Here is an 18,898-nt window from a genome sequence, read left to right as displayed (position 1 = left end):
TATAGTATTATACCGACACATCTTATCTACCCAGGTCTATAGTATTATACCGACATAACTAATCTACCCAGGTCTATATTATTATACCGACAAAGCTAATCTACCCAGGTCTATAGTATTATACCGACATAACTAATCTACCCAGGTCTATATTATGATACCGACATAGCTAATCTACCCAGGGTTATAGTATTATACCGACATAACTAATCTACCCAGGTCTATATTATTATACCGACATAGCTAATCTACCCAGGTCTATAGTATTATACCGACATAGCTAGTCTTCCCAGGTCTATAGTATTATACCGACATAGCTAATCTACCATGGTCTATAGTATTATACCGACATAGCTAATCTACCAAGGGTTACAGTATTATACCGACATAGCTAATCTACCCAGGGCTATAGTATTATACCGACATAGCTAATCTACCCAGGTCTATAGTATTATACCGACATAGCTAATCTACCCAGGGCTATAATATTATACCGACATAGCTAATCTACCCAGGTCTATAGTATTATACCGACATAGCTAATCTACCCAGGGCTATAATATTATACCGACATAGCCAATCTACCCAGGTCTACAGTATTACACCGACATAGCTAATGTACCCAGGTCTATAGTATTATACTGACATAGCTAGTATACCAAGTTCTATAGTATTATACCGACATAGCCAGTATACCAAGGTCTATAGTATTATACCGACATAGCTAGTATACCAAGGTCTATAGTATTATACCGACATAGCTAATCTACCTAGGTCTATAGTATTATACCGACATAGCTAGTATACCAAGGTCTATTGTATTATACCGACATTTCTAATCTACCCAGGGCTATAGTATTATACCGACATAGCTAATCTACCAAGGTCTATATTATTATACCGACATAGCTAATCTACCCAGGGCTATAGTGTTATACCGACATAGCTAATCTACCCAGGGCTATAGTATTATACCGACATAGCTAATCTACCCAGGTCTATAGTGTTATACCGACATAGCTAATCTACCCAGGGCTATAGTATTATACCGACATAGCTAATCTACCCAGGTCTATAGTATTATACCGACATAGCTAATCTACCCAGGGCTATAGTATTATACCGACATAGCTAATCTACCCAGGTCTATAGTATTATACCGACATAGCTAATCTACCCAGGTCTATAGTATTATACCGACATAGCTAATCTACCCAGGGCTATAGTATTATACCGACATAGCTAATCTACCCAGGTCTATAGTATTATACCGACATAGCTAATCTACCCAGGTCTATAGTATTATACCGACATAGCTAATCTACCCAGGTCTATAGTATTATACCGACATAGCTAATCTACCCAGGTCTATAGTATTATACCGACATAGCTAATCTACCCAGGGCTATAGTATTATACCGACATAGCTAATCTACCCAGGTCTATAGTATTATACCGACATAGCTAATCTACCCAGGTCTATAGTATTATACCGACATAGCTAATCTACCCAGGTCTATAGTATTATACCGACATAGCTAATACACCCAGGTTTATAGTATTATACCGACATAGCTAATACACCCAGGTCTATAGTATTATACCGACATAGCTAATCTACCCAGGTCTATAGTATTATACTGACATAGCTAATCTACCCAGGGCTATAATATTATACCGACATAGCTAATCTACCCAGGTCTATAGTATTATACCGACATAGCTAATCTACCCAGGGCTATAGTATTATACCGACATAACTAATCTACCCAGGTATATAGTATTATACCGACATAGCTAATCTACCCAGGTCTATAGTATTATACCGACATAGCTAATCTACCCAGGGCAATAGTATTATACCGACATAGCTAATCTACCCAGGGCTATAGTATTATACCGTCATAGCTAATCTACCCAGGGCTATAGTATTATACCGACATAACTAATCTACCCAGGGCTATAGTATTATACCGTCATAGCTAATCTACCCAGGGCTATAGTATTATACCGACATAGCTAATCTACCCAGGGCTAGAGTTAGTTATATTGACTAGAGAGGACAGTACTTTCCGGAGAGTGTTATCATGGTTACGACTCTACTAGATTATTCCTTTGTGTACATCTGTGATCTTTACGATCTAGGGTCAGAGAATACATCAATCGGCCGTCTAGTCTCTGACCGATAACATTCCGTTATACATATCTCCTGGGGGCACTGGCCGTTAGATCACCGAACCATGCACGGTTTAACACAGCGGTAAACAGTTATCCAAGTAGGAACTCGGTACCCAGTCAGGAATCTGAGGAAGGTTCTACCATGTTTAGAAAGTAATCTAAACGCGGTGTTGACTAAATACAAAAGCGATATTTGGAACGCAATCAAGACAAAACTCGCCAAGACGAAAACATTTGCAAACAATACCCCCATTTAATGTACAAACAACACCCCCATTTAATGTACAAACAATACCCCCATATAATGTACAGTGTATCGTGACTCATACACTATATCTAATACAATACCCCCATTTAATGTACAAACAATACCCCCATTTAATGTACAAACAATACCCCCATATAATGTACAGTGTATCTTGGCTAATAGCTAAGAAAGCAATACCCCCATTTACTGTACATTGTGTCGTGGCTCATATGTAAGAAAACAACAGCCAATTTGATATTCTTTGTACAATTATAGTTTAAATCCTGTTCCCTTGTCACTTTCCAAATGTATGGGAGGTGACACAATACACGACATACTGAAGAGAGGTTCTATAAGGTTCGTCACGATCTTGTTTATCGTGTTATGTACAAAATACACAAGGACGGGTTAGATCAGATTCTATAAGGTTCGTCACGATCTTGTTTAGGACGGATTAGATTAGATTCTATAAGGTTCGTCACGATCTTGTTTATCATGTTATGTACAAAATACACAAGGATGGATTAGATCAGATTCTATAAGGTTCGTCTTGATCTTGTTTAGGACGGATTAGATTAGATTCTATAAGGTTCGTCACGATCTTGTTTAGGACGGATTCGATTAGATTCTATAAGGTTCGTCACGATCTTGTTTAGGACGGGTTAGATTAGATTCTATAAGGTTCGTCACGATCTTGTTTAGGACGGGTTAGATTAGATTCTATAAGGTTCGTCACGATCTTGTTTATCATGTTATGTACAAAATACACAAGGACGGGTTAGATTAGATTCTATAAGGTTCGTCACGATCTTGTTTAGGACGGGTTAGATTAGATTCTATAAGGTTCGTCACGATCTTGTTTAGGACGGATTCGATTAGATTCTATAAGGTTCGTCTTGATCTTGTTTAGGACGGGTTAGATTAGATTCTATAAGGTTCGTCTTGATCTTGTTTAGGACGGGTTAGATTAGATTCTATAAGGTTCGTCACGATCTTGTTTAGGACGGGTTAGATTAGATTCTATAAGGTTCGTCATGATCTTGTTTAGGACGGGTTAGATTAGATTCTATAAGGTTCGTCTTGATCTTGTTTAGGACGGGTTAGATTAGATTCTATAAGGTTCGTCACGATCTTGTTTAGGACGGATTAGATTAGATTCTGTAAGGTTCGTCTTGATCTTGTTTATCGTGTTATGTACAAAATACACAAGGATGGGTTAGATACGTCACTAAATTGAATCTGACATTTAAAGTACATCTGCCGACTTTGTTTACTAAACACAATGTAAGATACAGTTACATGATAGATATAATAGTTATAAATGTATGAGTTATCTCGTATCGCTATTTGTATTTATATGTTTTTGTTAAAAATTAATCGCCAATTGTATATATTACGGAAATAACAGTCGTCATTTAAATTCAATACGAGACGCCATTTAATTATTCAGACCTGAATCATTTGGCAACTGAACAAACAATTTGGAAACTTATTATGCTGCTGCGAGCAATAAAGATCAGTATTATGGAGCTGACCAGCAAACCAAACTACATGTAACGTATACTAGAGTTATTCTATGCTTATATTTGATGTCATGGAGACAACTTCAATAACACTTCCAACTTTTATCTTAAAGGAACTTAATTACTAAGATAACTTTAAGTCCAGGCCATAAATCATCGATAAGTACAGATACTTTACAAATGATGAGGTGCATTATTGTTAATAGCATGACGTCACACTCGATTTATGATTAGCACAGCCAATGAAGTGTCTCAAAGTATATTACACTAATGACACATGTACAAATATTACACTAATGATACATGTACAAATATTACACTAATGATACATGTACAAATAGTACACTAATGACACATGTACAAATATTACACTAATGACACATGTACAAATATTACACTAATGACACATGTACAAATAGTACACTAATGACACATGTACAAATAGTACACTAATGACACATGTACAAATAGTACACTAATGACACATGTACAAATAGTACACTAATGACACATGTACAAATATTACACTAATGACACATGTACAAATATTACACTAATGACACATGTACAAATAGTACACTAATGACACATGCACAAATAGTACACTATTGACACGTGTACAAATAGTACACTAATGACACATGTACAAATATTACACTAATGACACATATACAAATACTACACTAATGACACATGTACAAATATTACACTAATGACACATGTACAAATATTACACTAATGATACATGTACAAATAGTACACTATTGACACATGTACAAATATTACACTAATGACACATGTACAAATAGTACACTAATGATACATGTACAAATAGTACACTAATGACACATGTACAAATATTACACTAATGACACATGTACAAATATTACACTAATGATACATGTACAAATAGTACACTAATGACACATGTACAAATAGTACACTAATGACACATGTACAAATAGTACACTAATGACACATGTACAAATATTACACTAATGACACATGTACAAATATTACACTAATGACACATGTACAAATAGTACACTAATGACACATGCACAAATAGTACACTATTGACACGTGTACAAATAGTACACTAATGACACATGTACAAATATTACACTAATGACACATATACAAATACTACACTAATGACACATGTACAAATATTACACTAATGACACATGTACAAATATTACACTAATGATACATGTACAAATAGTACACTATTGACACGTGTACAAATAGTACACTAATGTCACATGTACAAATAGTACACTATTGACACGTGTACAAATAGTACACTATTGACACGTGTACAACTATTACACTAATGACACATGTACAAATAGTACACTAATGACACATGTACAAATATTACACTAATGACACATGTACAAATATTACACTAATGACACATGTACAAATAGTACACTAATGACACATGTACAAATATTACACTAATGACACATGTACAAATAGTACACTAATGACACATGTACAAATAGTACACTAATGACACATGTACAAATAGTACACTAATGACACGTGTACAAATATTACACTAATGACACATGTACAAATAGTACACTAATGACACATATACAAATATTACACTAATGACACATGTACAAATAGTACACTAATGACACGTGTACAAATATTACACTATTGACACGTGTACAAATAGTACACTTCTAAATTCCAGACAGGCAGATTGTGTAATTATTCTGTCAGATGATATAACACCCCCCCCCCCCCCCCCCCCCCCCCCCCCCAAAAAAAAATAAATTGGAGAACCCCATCACCGACAAGGTCACAGGTCAGTATATGTAACCGTATTGTATCGAGTGTATGTGTACTCTTCCTCGCCACTGTTGTAAATAATTCTACGTCAGAGCCTTAAATTTTACGTCACAGATATAAAGGTAATAGAGAGCGCAGCTCGAACGGGCGAAGCCCGTTCGCGTAGCGAACTTAATGGTAGAGATGTCTCGGAAACCCCCCCTTTTCCCCCAATATACTTAGAGTTCAAAAACTTTCTCAGTAACCGGAAACAGGAAGTCACGACAAGATCCAGTGTTGCGCAAGACTGTATTCAAAGTCACATTCTCGGGAGATTACAAAATATCAAGATTTTAAAAATATGCAAATGTTTGACTTCACACTAGTTAGAATTTGTTAATAAAATTTATCCCGAACAAGTTCTTAATTTTTTATATTCAAAACGTAACGGTATAATTTTCAACGAAAATATTTCCTGTGTTTAACGAGTGCAGCTCCGGTCCGTTCGAGTTGCATACATTTATTTTATGTGCTATACCAAATATAGCACATAAAATAAAGAGGACTTCCGAATTTTTTTGTTGTCGTCTGCTGCTCATCTGCTGTCCCGTCACCTTGTCATCGCTTAATCAGTCTATTTTAAGACTTATTCTACGATTAGTTTTTGTAGTAAGTTATCTAAATCATAATTCTTGTTGATATATACTTTATTACAAACCAGAGTATAGATCTGTTGGCAATATATTCATTTTGTAACGTGGGATTTACTATTCTAGTACACTAGATTATGTGTGCTTGTTTCTCGAATTCCATGGGCACCAGGGATTGCTGCGCTCTCACATAGGCCATGCCTAAAATTATATTAGTCGGAGCTATAGCGGATTACGTCACAGATATAAAGGTAATAGTCGGAGCTATAGCGGATTACGTCACAGATATAAATTTTCTACTTCGGAACTAAAGAGCGTTACGTCACAGATATAAAGGTTATACGTAACGGCTAGAGAGGTTTACGTCATTGATATGAAGGTTTTACGTCACAGCTATAGATGTCAACGTCACAGATATAAGGGGTTTACGTCACAGCTATAGAGGTTAACGTCACAGATGTAAGGGTTTTACGTCACAGCTATAGAGGTTAACGTCACATATATAAGGGTTTTACGTCACAGCTATAGAGGTTAACGTCGCAGATATAAGGGGTTTACGTCACAGCTATAGATGTCAACGTCACAGATATAAAAGTGTTACGTCCGAGCTATAGTGGTTTACGGTATATCACAGTACAAGATATTAAATTGTTTACCGTTAAATATCGAATACATTTTAAGAATATGGCGGATATCAGCATTTTGAATCAGGCATTGAAATAAAATAAAATCTTGTCTTGTTTACTGGAAAGAAGCTGGGCAGATTCGTCGCAATGACAACCGATCGAGTCAGCCGATCGGGATAAGTGTAAGACATTCTAACAAATTTTCAACGAGTGTATCATTTTGGACAACATAGTGCCGTTAATTAAGGAATGATTCCTTGACGGAGAAACATTAACTTCGTAGAGTCAAGAATCTGTAGAATCTGCTAAAGGGGACATGTTTGTTGTCAACAATAACACTCTTGTTAGTGTGAGGTACGCCGATAAGATGGATATCTACCTTCTAACTACAAAACATGAAGATAAAAACACCAGAATCATGTTAACATTAGTTATAAGATGTACCTTAATACATACAGATTACGTCACAAACCATTGCAATGTTAAAGTGAATGAAAAGGTGTACATTTGTATGTATGATGCACTGCACTAGTGTAGGATAGTTTGAATTCAGGTTAATTAGAATTTAACAGACAAGGGATCATTCTCCGTGAAAATCAATACTTGTATCAATAGTCTTGTATGATTAAGTCACTTTAACTTTTTATAATCAAACAATGTATTTTTTAATCATACGATGTATTCTATAATCACACAATTATTGAATAATCATACAATTTTCTTTATAATCATACGATGTATTCTATAATCATACGATGTATTTTATAATCAAACAATGTATTTCATAACCATTCAATACCGATGCTATTAAACTTGATTGAAGTTAACTACAGAATCCGGCAGCCATATGCATATCAGAGTTCAATAACCCTGCTTTAAAAACAGGGCGCATGTTTGACACAGGGAAACGGTATCATGACTTAAGACCGATTGTGTCCTTTCATATAATTATCATAATAAGGTGATAGGTGACCACTGTAACTAGATGGCTGCCTATGGAGGCTTTAATCGGCGAGTGAATGTGTTTATTTTCCATATTCTCTGTCTAGCAGTGTTAAGTCATACCTCCTCTACAAATGGGGAGCCCCTTATCCAATTCATCAAAATGTATTTAGAGAGAGTTTGTGGCCTAAACAGTTGAAGCTGCTGAAGTTCCAGGAATCGGTCAACAAGGAAGTAAGGTGAACAAACTAAGGTTTAATGGCAGGGAACGGTGCATTGTGGGTGGTCCAGCTAAAGTTGACGTCTTCAAATCGTCAATATCCAACAAGTATAGGATACGAAACCTGATTTCAGTGCCAGCAATGTTGTATGGGGTATCAAGCCCTGCTTTCAGTTGTTTTACACAAAATTAGAAAACATTTTAGCCTCCAAGTGTCAAAAATTAGGAGACCGAAGCCGATACTGCGGAATGATTGTACAAATTAACTGCTGTCATGGTTTAGATAATGATAAATATTAGTGAAAATGGTAAGGTACACATGGCCTTGATATACAGATTTTAGGTATATCTCTGCTATAAAATGACTTCATTGGCTTAGATCCCATTCTACAATAAACTTGAATAAAGCATAAAAAACAATACTGATTTTTGGTGGTTTAACAAATCGAATACTTCAGCGGTGGGTGTAACCCCATATGGACATCACCACTATGGTTAAGATGAGGCGGGATGTCCAAGGTCCCTACAGAATGTATAGGGTGGTGTAGATACTGTGTTTATTAGTTTGTAATTTAAACCCTGAAATAGTCTCACAATACAATAACGACATGTAGATTATAATAGACACCCTAAATCATCCTCGACGTCTACCGGAACACCACACACTCTCACAAAACTCATAACACAGGGCTGATAACATCATCGTTATGTGAAGGTGACAGTCAGCATTTTATCTCCATATAACCACATACACACCTGTTCTCGTGTCATTCACGGCTATTTCTCCACGTAGCTGTCTCGGTGTATTTTCTATGATTTTTGAAATAAAGAGACTGTGGCACTTTAACGACGAGTAATGTATATAATGTATCATAAAATACGGATCCGTTTGCTAAAATATGGAGAGAAAAAAAGACGGAGAAGGCCAAGTCTGTAGTTAGCAACATTTTTTCTCATTCTCATCTTTCTATATTTTCTTTCTGTCTTCCTTTCGCCGGTTTTTCTATCTAAACATCGTTTATCACCTATACATGTATCTATATAACGTAATACTGAGGAATAGCCTATACTATGTTGTAGTAACTCGTGTCTAATCTAGTTGTAATATGTAGGACATTAAAACATATTTGAATCGAAAAGAAAAATCTAGAGAAGCTTGACAAAAAAGACGAAAATTAAATGTTAATTAGACATTTAAATTATTAGTAATGAAATAGATATCAAAACAGATCCATTTTCTGATACAAAAACAAATAATGCCCACCAAAGTTGTCTCCCCTTCATCACGTTTTACAACAAAGTTTTTCCATTACATTTAGACGATCGATGTAACTCAGATCACTAAACTTAACATACACCAGGGGGCGCTGTGTATTAAATTTAAGTCATTGGATGCACGGTATTCACGTGAAAAATGAAAGGCCAGTTGTTAGGACAATAGAGTTGAATAGAGTGATTTGAAAAGAAAAAAAAACACTTGTTTTGCTTCATTGTCAAACTAGATACAAAGGAGTTATTAACGGTTGTTTCCACCGACTCATCATACCGATAATTATCTACCGATTTTCAACATGAATGGTTTTACTGAAAGAGTACATAATTAGTACACACAGCATGACAAATAAGTGTATGTTTTTGCTGATAAAGTTGATAACGGGGTAAACATACCAGCCGGGCGAAACTGACCTTTATTCGACACGAAATACATTATAAGCAATAAAATTTCAATATCTGCAAGATCATACGTAGTTGTGCATATATGTGTAAATTTGTATAACTCATTCAAAATCCGATGTTATCTTGTAAACTTGCATTTAATGCACTGATACTCCTTAAAGCTATCACCGATGTTAGTATGTATTTGCAACAGAACAGACATACTCTTTCATCTCACTCCAGAATCTTACTCTCAAAAATGTTTTCTACTTTTGCCAAACCCAGCCTATCATCTGTAATCTGCAGCCTCGCGAACAAACGTCTGTGGGATCTAGACACGAGTTCCTAAAGGGTCTCATCTGTTTCGGGAAGATTCTTGTTACGATAAACTGGCCACTGGGGTATCTTTAGAGGTGATAGAACTAGAATGAATTCTGTCGACGAATCAAATCCACATTAAAATTCATCCTTTGCCATATCTTTGTATAATTCACCTGTTATGATATGTTCTTAAAGTTTCTATTGGCGAAACTGACTTTCGATTTTTTTTAAATTTGTGACAGATCTACATCTAGACTGTATTAAACCTGTGAGAAGATTACCACACAAAGTTAATTTTCGTGAGAAGATTGTTTACTGCCTATCGGGATGATATCCTGAATATTTGCCATATCACCAACAGATATAATAAGCATGTCTTCTTTTGATTCATTAAAGTTTCAGTAACTATTTTGTCATCTCTAGTGTTATAGTAGGCTGATACATTACCTGAGTTAAACTCCTTTTATTGTTCAACGAGGTTCGAGTTCTCTCTTCATTACACACCTTACCGAGTGTAAAGTGTAACGTTATCTTCACAAGACATCTTCAGCGTTAACTATCTATTCAGTTATTTATTTATATATTTATTAGTTCTTGGCGGATTTACTATTTATCAAATGAAATCAACAATATGGAGTCGACAATGAGATACCAGCATAATTCTAATATGACCAAAAATCTGAGTGCAAAGAGCGGTTAATATGTTGTTTAAGACTCTGTACATACGCCTCGCAGTAAACAGGATGATGGATCTAAAATGAAGTAACATCTAAAATCATTGGCAGACTCACAGAACGGGGCTATATTCTCGTTATCTCCGGGAGAACTGAGTGGCTCGTACATAAACCTTTAAATCAGGTAAAAAAACAGAATCAGTTTATAATCTTGTTACCATAATAACCTGCCTGTTTAAAGTGTTGTGGGGAAATGAAAAAAAAACAACACCCTAACGTTCGATAACCTTTAATAAACCAACTTGTATCCTTCGTAAGCAACACAAGGCAATTTTAACGGAAAACTAGTGATGTTTAGTACATCTCACGGAATACTAGTGATGTTCAGTACATCTCACGGAATACTAGTAATGTTCAGTACATCTCACGGAATACTAGTGATGTTTAGTACATCTCACGGAATACTAGTGATGTTCAGTACATCTCACGGAATACTAGTAATGTTTAGTTCATCTCACGGAATACTAGTAATTTTTATTACATCTCACGGAATACTAGTAATGTTTAGTACATCTCACGGAATACTAGTAATGTTTAGTCCATCTCACGGAATACTAGTGATGTTCAGTCCATCTCACGGAATACTGGTAATGTTCAGTCCATCTCACGGAATACTAGTGATGTTTAGTACATCGCTAGGAAAACTAGTAATGTTCAGTCCATCTCACGAAAAACTAGTAATGTTCAGTCCATCTCACGGAATACTAGTAATGTTTAGTACATCTCACGGAATACTAGTGATGTTCAGTACATCTCACGGAATACTAGTGATGTTTAGTACATCTCACGGAATACTAGTGATGTTTATTACATCGCTAGGAAAACTAGTAATGTTCAGTCCATTTCACGAAAAACTAGTAATGTTCAGTCCATCTCACGGAATACTAGTGATGTTTAGTACATCTCACGGAATACTAGTGATGTTCAGTACATCTCACGGAATACTAGTAATGTTAAGTACATCTCACGGAATACTGGTAATGTTCAGTACATCTCACGGAATACTACATGTAGTAATGTTTAGTACATCTCACGGAATACTAGTGATGTTTAGTACATCTCACGGAATACTAGTGATGTTCAGTACATCTCACGGAATACTAGTGATGTTTAGTACATCTCACGGAATACTAGTGATGTTCATTACATCTCACGGAATACTAGTGATGTTTAGTACATCTCACGGAATACTAGTGATGTTTAGTTCATCTCACGGAATACTAGTAATGTTTAGTAAATCTCACGGAATACTAGTAATTTTTATTACATCTCACGGAATACTAGTAATGTTTAGTCCATCTCACGGAATACTAGTGATGTTCAGTCCATCTCACGGAATACTGGTAATGTTCAGTCCATCTCACGGAATACTAGTAATGTTTAGTACATCTCACGGAATACTAGTGATGTTCAGTACATCTCACGGAATACTAGTGATGTTTAGTACATCTCACGGAATACTAGTGATGTTTATTACATCGCTAGGAAAACTAGTAATGTTCAGTCCATCTCACGAAAAACTAGTAATGTTCAGTCCATCTCACGGAATACTAGTGATGTTTAGTACATCTCACGGAATACTAGTGATGTTCAGTACATCTCACGGAATACTAGTAATGTTAAGTACATCTCACGGAATACTGGTAATGTTCAGTACATCTCACGGAATACTACATGTAGTAATGTTTAGTACATCTCACGGAATACTAGTGATGTTTAGTACATCTCACGGAATACTAGTGATGTTCAGTACATCTCACGGAATACTAGTGATGTTTAGTACATCTCACGGAATACTAGTGATGTTCAGTACATCTCACGGAATACTAGTGATGTTTAGTACATCTCACGGAATACTAGTGATGTTTAGTTCATCTCACGGAATACTAGTAATGTTTAGTAAATCTCACGGAATACTAGTAATTTTTATTACATCTCACGGAATACTAGTAATGTTTAGTCCATCTCACGGAATACTAGTGATGTTCAGTCCATCTCACGGAATACTGGTAATGTTCAGTCCATCTCACGGAATACTAGTAATGTTTAGTACATCTCACGGAATACTAGTGATGTTCAGTACATCTCACGGAATACTAGTGATGTTTAGTACATCTCACGGAATACTAGTGATGTTTATTACATCGCTAGGAAAACTAGTAATGTTCAGTCCATCTCACGAAAAACTAGTAATGTTCAGTCCATCTCACGGAATACTAGTGATGTTTAGTACATCTCACGGAATACTAGTGATGTTCAGTACATCTCACGGAATACTAGTAATGTTAAGTACATCTCACGGAATACTGGTAATGTTCAGTACATCTCACTGAATACTAGTGATGTTTAGTACATCTCGGAGAATACTAGTGATGTTCAGAACAGATAGAGATGTTTGTACAATGACGGTACATCTATAGTTATCTGTACAAAGTATATCATTTAAATATGTCACTGGTAACTACGTACTAGATAATGTCTGACCAAAGTCAGCAGTATATTGTCCTATCACACTAGCTTATAGAGTAGTATGGATTAGGAATAATATTCATCAGTTTTGTATGAATGATATATAACAAGTTTTGTACACAAATTGAAAACTGAATTTGCGAGCTTTCGAAAACGTACAATAGTCGTGTGTCCGAGTAAAATCACCTCTCTACCTAAAAAAAGCTGAGTTAGTGAAATCAGCTGTCAAATTCGTATGACCCTATTTGAACATCCAATAAGGGACGGAGTGGGTAAACATCCTACCCGTACCTAAGCCTACCTACAGTAATAATAAAAAGTATGGGGTCTGATACATCATCAGTATACATTGTCCTGTCGTACTGGTTTATATAGTAGTATGGAGTCTGTCATACTGGTTTATATAGTAGTATGGAGTCAGGTCACGTTTACCGGGGGAAGACAAAGTACCCGGCCTAAATATTACGGATGATTTAGGGGCCATAAGTAGCTGTGGTAAGAGACGCCCCCGTAACAAACGAACGGGGTAGACAGTACAAACCACTATAACGAACGGGGTAGACAGTACAAACCACTATAACGAACGGGGTAGACAGTACAAACCACTATAACGAACGGGGTAGACAGTACAAACCACTATAACGAACGGGGTAGACAGTACAAACCATTATAACGAACGGGGTAGACAGTACAAACCACTATAACGAACGGGGTAGACAGTACAAACCATTATAAAGAACGGGGTAGACAGTACAAACCACTATAACGAACGGGGTAGACATTACAAACCACTATAACGAACGGGTTAGACAGTACAAACCATTATAACGAACGGGGTAGACAGTACAAACCACTATAACGAACGGGGTAGACAGTACAAACCACTATAACGAACGGGGTAGACAGTACAAGCCATTATATGATCATTTTAAAACAGAGACGCAGTATTAATAAAAAGATAAAGTTCATATACTTAATGCCACAAAACGTACAGTTCAGTTTTAAAACTGTTGCCGTGTGACTGATACATAAAGTCGTGCTGAAGGTTCTCTAACTGCGCTTACTGAGCATGCTTCGGCTTATGACGCCAGCGACACGGTTCGATTTCACTTGGGACACTCGGCGGGGATGTGGTGACATTCGGCGGGGATGTGGTGACACTCGGCGGGGATGTGGTGACACTCGGTGGGGATGTGGTGACACTCGGTGGGAATGTGGTGACACTCGGCGGAGATGTGGTGACACTCGGCGGGGATGTGGTGACACTCGGCGGTGTGGGCCACCTCGGCGGAGATGTGGTGACACACCGCGGGATGTGTGGACACTCGGCGGAGGATGTGGTGACACTCGGCGGGGATGTGATGACACTCGGCGGGGATGTGGTGACACACCGCGGGGATGTGGTGACACTCGGCGGGGATGTGGTGACACACCGCGGGAATGTGGTGACACTCGGCGGGGATGTGGTGACACTCGGCGGGGATGTGGTGACACTCGGCGGGGATGTGGTGACACTCGGCGGGGATGTGGTGACACTCGGCGGGGATGTGGTGACACTCGGCGGGGATGTGGTGACACTCGGCGGGGATGTGGTGACACTCGGCGGGGATGTGGTGACACTCGGCGGGGATGTGCATGATGACACTCGGGCGGGGATGTGGTGACACCCGCGGGGATGTGGTGACACTCGCTGGGATGTGGTGACACTCGGCGGGGATGTGGTGAACACACCGCGGGAATGTGGTTGACACTCGGTGGGGATGTGGTGACACTCGGCGGGGATGTGGTGACACTCGGCGGGGATGTGGTGACACTCGGTGGGGATGTGGTGACACTCGGCGGGGATGTGGTGACACTCGGCGGGGATGTGGTGACACTCGGCGGGGATGTGATTTCCCTGTTACAACAGTAAGATCCTCTACACCCGAATTAATCAAATGTGACAGTAGTTTCTATAGGACTAACTATGATGATACATGATCTAGACCTGCCCAATGCCTGTTTTTGTAGTCCATTATTGGAAGATGTCGCTGTTGATGTCGATATTACTTGTTCTGGATGACTAGTTCGTATATGAATTATACTTAGAACCTGAATGTTTTCTCTTGTCGCTTGTCTTTTGACCTGGCCGCTCCACAATATTCCTATCATCCACACAAATATATAAATCGATCGAGGGACCGTTGTCTAATAGACTGCTCGGTCAATTGTTTGGGTCAATTGTTGGTCAATTGTTTGGGTCTATTGTTTAGTCAATTGTTTTGGTCAATTGTTTGGTCAATTGTTTGGGTCAATTCATCAAAAACATAAGAATTTCTAATGAGGTAGATCTACTAGACATGAATTCAAACTGTTTGTTCGCAAACGTTGACGGTTTGATGTGATTCCTAAGTATAGGTTCCGATATTTTAAACACAATCAATTTCAAACTTTTCGGTTTGTAATTAAATATGCCCCAGTGTATAAAACATGGCCGTTATCTGAGTGATGCAGTCATTTGGTTTTTACTGAGTTGACATAAACTGAGATGATGGTGATGTTATCGTTGCTGACATTTTCAGAAGAAATACGGAAATAAAAACATTGTCAACAGAATTAATCAACTACACATGCGCGACCGTCGTGGACCAATTTAAACATACAGTGTAAATAGCTGGCGTCTCGTTTACAACTGCCCGTCGTCTGTGGAATTCTCCTGACAGACGCAAAAATGTGAGCAGCATATTGCTTAAACAAGAAATGGCAGTAGCCGAAGATTTAAACATAAGAAACGACTATTTCTTTTCATCTTTAAAGTTGATATATGCAAAAACAATAAAATCGTACAATATCGTCAAATGTAACGTGACACAAAAGTTAACATTCAAGGTCTGTAGGTAACTTAAGTAGTAAATAAAAACACTCCATGTCAATCGTCTAAAGGATACAGCACTACAAGACATTCTCAACATGTTTGATAAACACGATACACGATCTGTGCATGGAATCAGTCTGTGAAATTCTGTAACACTTGGACACTATAGAATATTATCAGAACACACACAAGAATCTCTGGGCGTATCATATTTTATTTCGTAAATACTGATAAAGTTATCTCCGCTTATGATGAACTCTTCAATTAAAAGGTAAAATATGTTTATATATCAAAGCGAGTGGTGATCAACCGGAGCGCCATTAAATACCACTTCCTGTAGATCAGTGCTGGCTATAAACTCTCGGCTTGTAACCATTCCGACATTTCTAACTCCAGTACACAGCCTGCTACCATTCAGACATTTCTGTTCAGTTTCCATCACATGGGACGAATCTCACCAACATTAATGTCACGAACTGTTAGCAAAACATGTGACCTCGCATGACCTTGTCGAGTCTATTTACCGAGTGGGAAAACCTGTATTCAGTAATACTACGTCTTCTCGAGTAGTAATACCGTAACACGTCATCACAGTCCACGGGGTCACTCAGTAATACTCCCACCAGACGTCAGGGAGAAACCTTCCTTCCCTAGTAGTAATACCGTAACACGTCATCACAGTCCGTCACTCAGTAATACTCCCACCAGACGTCAGGGAGAAACCTTCCTTCCCTAGTAGTAATACCGTAACACGTCATCACAGTCCACGGAGTCACTCAGTAATACTCCTACCAGACGTCAGGGAGAAACCTTTCTTCCCTAGTAGTAATACCGTAACACGTCATCACAGTCCAGGGAGTCACTCAGTAATACTCCCACCAGACGCGAGGGAGAAACCTTTCTTCCCTAGTAGTAATACCGTAACACGTCATCACAGTCCGTCACTCAGTAATACTCCCACCAGACGTCAGGGAGAAACCTTCCTTCCCTAGTAGTAATACCGTAACACGTCATCACAGTCCACGGAGTGACTCAGTAATACTCCCACCAGACGTCAGGGAGAAACCTTTCTTCCCTAGTAGTAATACCGTAACACGTCATCACAGTCCACGGAGTCACTCAGTAATACTCCCACCAGACGTCAGGGAGAAACCTTTCTTCCCTAGTAGTAATACCGTAACACGTCATCACAGTCCACGGGGTCACTCAGTAATACTACGTCTTACCAGACGTCAGGGAGAAACCTTTCTTCCCTAGTAGTAATACCGTAACACGTCATCACAGTCCACGGGGTCACTCAGTAATACTCCCACCAGACGTCAGGGAGAAACCTTTCTTCCCTAGTAGTAATACCGTAACACGTCATCACAGTCCACGGAGTCACTCAGTAATACTCCCACCAGACGTCAGGGAGAAACCTTTCTTCCCTAGTAGTAATACCGTAACACGTCATCACAGTCCACGGAGTCACTCAGTAATACTCCCACCAGACGTCAGGGAGAAACCTTTCTTCCCTAGTAGTAATACCGTAACACGTCATCACAGTCCACGGAGTCGACTCAGTAATACTCCCACCAGACGTCAGGGAGAAACCTTTCTTCCCTAGTAGTAATACTGTAACACGTCATCACAGTCCACGGAGTCACTCAGTAATACTCCCACCAGACGTCAGGGAGAAACCTTTCTTCCCTAGTAGTAATACCGTAACACGTCATCACAGTCCACGGAGTCACTCAGTAATACTCCCACCAGACGTCAGGGAGAAACCTTTCTTCCCTAGTAGTAATACCGTAACACGTCATCACAGTCCGTCACTCAGTAATACTCCCACCAGACGTCAGGGAGAAACCTTTCTTCCCTAGTAGTAATACCGTAACACGTCATCACAGTCCACGGAGTCACTCAGTAATACTCCCACCAGACGTCAGGGAGAAACCTTTCTTCCCTAGTAGTAATACCGTAACACGTCATCACAGTCCACGGGGTCACTCAGTAATACTCCCACCAGACGTCAGGGAGAAACCTTTCTTCCCTAGTAGTAATACCGTAACACGTCATCACAGTCCACGGGGTCACTCAGTAATACTCCCACCAGACGTCAGGGAGAAACCTTTCTTCCCTAGTAGTAATACCGTAACACGTCATCACAGTCCACGGAGTCACTCAGTAATACTCCCACCAGACGTCAGGGAGAAACCTTTCTTCCCTAGTAGTAATACCGTAACACGTCATCACAGTCCACGAAGTCACTCAGTAATACTCCCACCAGACGTCAGGGAGAAACCTTTCTTCCCTAGTAGTAATACCGTAACACGTCATCACAGTCCACGGAGTCACTCAGTAATACTCCCACCAGACGTCAGGGAGAAACCTTTCTTCCCTAGTAGTAATACCGTAACACGTCATCACAGTCCACGGAGTCACTCAGTAATACTCCCACCAGACGTCAGGGAGAAACCTTTCTTCCCTAGTAGTAATACCGTAACACGTCATCACAGTCCACGGAGTCACTCAGTAATACTCCCACCAGACGTCAGGGAGAAACCTTTCTTCCCTAGTAGTAATACCGTAACACGTCATCACAGTCCACGGAGTCACTCAGTAATACTCCCACCAGACGTCAGGGAGAAACCTTTCTTCCCTAGTAGTAATACCGTAACACGTCATCACAGTCCACGGAGTCACTCAGT

The sequence above is a fragment of the Pecten maximus genome, chromosome 19 (assembly GCF_902652985.1).
Source record: "Pecten maximus chromosome 19, xPecMax1.1, whole genome shotgun sequence".
Taxonomy (NCBI): Eukaryota; Metazoa; Mollusca; class Bivalvia; order Pectinida; family Pectinidae; genus Pecten; species Pecten maximus.
This window is presented reverse-complemented; position numbering follows the sequence as displayed.